The sequence below is a fragment of the Chiloscyllium plagiosum genome, chromosome 29 (genome assembly GCF_004010195.1).
Source record: "Chiloscyllium plagiosum isolate BGI_BamShark_2017 chromosome 29, ASM401019v2, whole genome shotgun sequence".
In the NCBI taxonomy this organism is placed as follows: Eukaryota; Metazoa; Chordata; class Chondrichthyes; order Orectolobiformes; family Hemiscylliidae; genus Chiloscyllium; species Chiloscyllium plagiosum.
The window spans coordinates 8,684,510-8,689,385 of record NC_057738.1 but is presented as its reverse complement, the minus strand read 5'-3'; the positions used below and the strand labels follow the sequence as shown (position 1 = coordinate 8,689,385).

Below are 4,876 nucleotides of genomic sequence, written 5' to 3'. Positions count from 1 at the left end.
CCAACAACTTGCCCACCACCGAGGTCAGGCTCACCGGTCTATAGTTCCCTGGCTTGTCTTTACCGCCCTTCTTAAACAGTGACACCACGTTTACCAGAACTGTTATCATCAGGAATGCATCAAACCATTCTGGAGTCACATTGACAGCCACAGAGACACCTGTCTATTTCAGGAACTAAAGAATCCTGTAACAGTACTACTGTTCTTCCTCCACTCCAGTACAGCTTGACTTTTGCTGCATTCCTCCAAGGATCCATTGTCCACACCACAATCAAGAATGGAAAACCAACTGGTGAGCAGGACCTCTGGACACTACCTGCTGGTTCCTCATGGACTGTCTAGTGGGTAGATTCAAGTTTCTGTGCTGTATGATTCTATGATCAACTAAGGTTTTATTTTTATTTGAGAACTAATATCACCTACATTAGTTCAACACAAGTTGGGGGACAGCACCTCAACTTCCACCGAGATTAACAATTCCAGATTATAACCACTTTATTTCCAGACAAAAATAGAGGAAGATGGTTCCACGCTCCTATTTATGCCTCCAGACGTTTTAAAAAATATAATTTATTGTCCCATTGCTGCTGGTTTCTTCCTACCAATTCCAGAATAGAAGAGCAGAGATATACTGCTGAGGCTGTATAAGGCTCAAGTCACACCACATCTGGAATATTCTGTGAGCAGTTTTGGGCCCCATATATTTTAAAAATGTGCTGGTGATTGGAGAAGGTGCAAGAATGGTTTGCAAGAATTATCACAGAAATGCATGCTTACCATATGAGGAGCAGTTGAACATCTGGGTCTGTACGCAATGGAGCTTAGACGAATGAGGGTGAATCTTGTTGAAAGTTATTTTGGAGAGGCCTGGATAGACGTAGAGAAGATATTTCCTGCAGTAGGAGAGACCTAGGACCACATTCTCAAGGTGAAGAGACAACCCTTTCAAACTAAACTTCTTCTGCCTGAAGGTCATTAATCTGTAGAATTCATTGACATAGAGGGTCACAGAGACCAAGTCATCAAGTGTATTTAAGACAGAGAGATTCTTGATTTCTAAGGGGGTCAGGAGTTATGGGGACAAGGTAGGAGAATGAGGTCAAGAAATATATCAGCTGAGATTGACTGGTGGAACAGACTCAATGGCTTAATTCTGCTCCCAGATCTTAGGGTCTTATTTCCAATAATCGACAATAATTTACTTTAGCAAGTTGAAAAGCTAACAGATATTTTAAAATGCATCAAATTAACATCCTATAAACTTGATAGATAATAAGATAATCAGTGATGTATTAAATGTTTAGTGACCCCAGCATTGAGCTGAGCTTTCCTGAGGAATGGAAAATTTGTCTACACAAAGTTAAGGTGTAATCCCTCCAGTTCCGAAGAGCAGTCATATCAGATTCAACGTCAATTGTTTATTTATTTCTCTCAACAGATACTGCCAGACTAGCTGAGTTTCTCTGTCATCTGTATTTGTTTTGAATTTCCAGCGTTTGCAGTATTTTGATTTTTACGTAATTTTGTGCAAGATATCCTCCTATGTTTGCTCATATAATTTCTATTGATTTTGTTATTGATTTAGAATGGTTAAAAATGGCAGACATTTATCCTGCATATTCTGAAACCAGAGCCAGTCACTGATAGTGGGTACGTGAAGGCTTGTCATTTTAAGATCTGGCCATAACCGAAGAAATACGAGCAGAACTAAGCCATTCGGCCACTCCAGCTTGTTGTGCCTTTCAATATGACTGATTTGCCTCGGGCTTCAACTCTTGAAGGACTCTCCTTCTCAATCGCTTCCCTTGCCTAAAGCACAGTGACCCTACGTAAACTTCTCCTAGCATTTCTCTCATTCCAGATTATGGTGACTTTACATTTTACTTCCAGAATTTAACCTTCAGGGACTTGTGGAGGCTATTTAACAGAATCATAGAATCTCTACAGTGCAGATAGCGGCCATTTGGTCCATCGAGTCTGCACTGACCTTCCAAAGAACATACCCCACGCTATTCCCGCATTTACGAAGGCTAACCCACTTAGCATACACATCGCTTGACACTTTGGGGCATTTTTTAACATGACCAAGCCACCCACCGACACATCTCTGGACATAATTTAATGATGAGACAATATTTTCCCTCTCCCTCCACTATTCTCAGACTCGACAGAAACTTTACCCTACCAATTATGTGTGTGCACCAGCAGTTATTTATGTTAGCTTAACGTTTTCTGTTGACCGCTGGTATATGCAACTTGGAATTCGCCCTCAAGGGCCCCCTCACCTGAACTAAACTATAATCGCCAAACAAAGGTTAAAGGCGCGGTTTCAAAGGTATTGCTAGAATTCTGCTCTTCAATCCTCGAGTTTGAAGATGAACAGTTCACTTTTTCTCCTGCTTTAGTCAGGAGCTTCAATTGTGTAAATAGTTCAACTGTATTCTAACTTTCAAACATCGCTGTTCATGATCGAGAATCAATGTGTCTCAAAAACCGCATATTCACATTATCCCTCCGGCTGCACTGGCGCTTCTCCCACCTTTTTCACGGAGCCAGGACATCACTGTCCCTTGGGAGGGATTTTTGGATTTGTTGAGTAATTAAGGGCAGAATTGTACCGTTTTGCAGATATCTACATTTGGATGTACAGCGGGAATCGAGCCGTTTTTCTCTCAGTCCAGTCCAGGCTCAGCCCAGAAACCCTGCCGCGGTTACACACAGACACCACACTCTCACTCTGAGTGCTGGGCTGTCCTGCCTGCGGGAACTGCTCGCTTCAGCGGGAACAGTGCTCCGGCCTGAAGACATCAGCCACACAGACACGGCGTGAGTATTAACACCGCTCCTGGATTGCATTGGGTGAGGGTATCGCCCCATTGGGAGAGTGCAGCGACCGCGCTAAGTTCCAACCTGCGGCATCTGAACTCGCCGTGTCCGGAATCCAGCGGGAAACCTAGTGCTTCAGTCGATGGGAGGACTTCGGCAAACAGCCTGCACGTTGGTGGAATATGAAATCCGTCCTGAATCGTGGCTATTTCAGGAACCATAATAATCCCAGAGTAGGCCCCATAACGGCCTATTTAGAGAAGCTTCCCCGTGCTGAGTCGTCTCCTCCAGCAACTTTTTCTGCTCATCATACCGCATGTCCACTGGCATTATTTAGGCTCTTCTGAAATATTTAACTTCACCTCTTTCAATTCAAACAAGCCATCAGATAATTAAAACATCGTATCCAAGATTTGGTTATCATTCAGCGTTCAGAAGCTGTTTTCTCTGGCCCAGTAACTTACCTCCTGATTTCTCCAAAGCTGGTGCTACAGTGGCAGCTGTGCATCGACAAAGCCCACACGCCAATGCTCCTTCAGCATTTCTCAAATCTGCAATCAGTTGTGTTGAAAAAAAAAACAAACTGGCAGCCTTACCTCGTCTGTCCTGCATGTGGCACCAGATCCCCATAGCATTAGCATTGGCCAGTAATAGTTCAGTTTATTAAAAATGAACCACCTCGTGTTAAACAATAAACTGAACTATTTACCCTTCGGAGTCGGCCTTATGGGATATTACGTAACTGTCAGCAAACGTTCAGCACTATTCGCAACTCATTCAGATGCTGAATCATTCCAGCCCAAATGCATCAAGGCTTGGATAATATCTTACGCTGACAAGTGGCAAATAGCATACACACCCCAACTGCCTTGAAATGGCAGTCTCCAAGAGGGATAATTTAGTAATCGCATCTTGACATTCAGTGGCATTACTATCACCAAATTAGCCCTTATCTACATCCTGGGTGTTATCATTGGCCAGAAGTTGAATAAGAGCAAGTCGAAGTTTAGTGACTTTCTCACTCCCAAAGCCTGCAATTGTATAAGACATTTGTTAGACCTTAGTTTGAGTACTGTGTACAATTCTAGGTCCACAGTAGCCATAGATTTGTACAGCACAGGTTTGTATGAAAGATGTGATGTGCTGGAATGGCTTACAAGATTGGTTCCAGAGTTGAAGAACTTCAGTTATGAAAATACATTGAAGAAGTTACGTCTCCTCTGAGAGAATGCAGCCCAGATATTTTCAAAACAAGTGGGTTGGACAGGCAGATAGGGAGAAGCTATCCATACTTGTAAAAAGAATATCAAGAAGACATAGATTTAAAGTGATCTGCAAAAGAAGCAAGGATGAAGTGAGGAAAATCTTGCCAATTCAGGGAGGGTTGGATGTATGAATTGTATTTACCTGGCAGTGCAGTTCAATTGAGTCATTCAGGAGGGCATTTGGTGATTATCTAAATGATACCACAAGGATTGGTGCTGGGCCCTCTACTTTTTGTCATTTACATAAATGATTTGGATGCGAGCATAAGAGGTACAGTTAGTAAGTTTGCAGATGACACCAAAATTGGAGGTGTACTGGACAGCAAAGAGGGTTACCTCAGGTTACAACAGGATCTGGACCAGGTGGGCCAATGGGCTGAGAAGTGGCAGATGGCGTTTAATTCAGATAAATGCGAGGTGCTGCATTTTGGGAAAGCAAATCTTAGCAGGACTTATACACTTAATGGGAAGGTCCTAAGGGACATTGCTGAACAAAGAGACCTTGGAGTTCAGGTTCATAGCTCCTTGAAAGTGGAGTTGCAGGTAGATAGGATAGTGAAGAATGCGATTGGTATGCTTTCCTTTATTGGTCAGACGACTAAGTACAGGAGTTGGGAGGTCATGTTGCGGCTGTACAGGACATTGGTTAGGCCACTGTTGAAATATTGCATGCAATTCTGGTCTCCTTTCTATCGGAAAGATGTTGTCAAACTTGAAAGGGTTCAGAAAAGATTTACAAGGATGTTGCCAGGGTTGGAGGATCTGAGCTACAGGGAGAGGCTGAA

At 43.0% G+C, this 4,876-nt stretch overlaps 1 protein-coding gene across 3 annotated transcripts in view; it reads right to left on the bottom strand.

Annotated features, from left to right (window-relative positions):
• Positions 1-4,356, bottom strand: part of LOC122564357 (putative 2-hydroxyacid dehydrogenase SE_1879) — a 52,249-nt gene extending 47,893 nt beyond the window's left edge. Inside the window, exons 1-2 of one of the 3 annotated variants that reach the window (XR_006315887.1) lie at positions 3,291-4,356; positions 40-980 (exon numbers count right to left, since the gene is read on the bottom strand). The gene's annotated coding sequence lies outside the window, so the exon portion shown is untranslated. Of the gene's footprint in view, positions 1-39; positions 981-3,290 lie in introns of those variants that run through there. The other 2 variants (XR_006315888.1, XM_043719112.1) reach the window with 2 other exon arrangements.
• Positions 4,357-4,876: the final 520 nt, after the last annotated feature.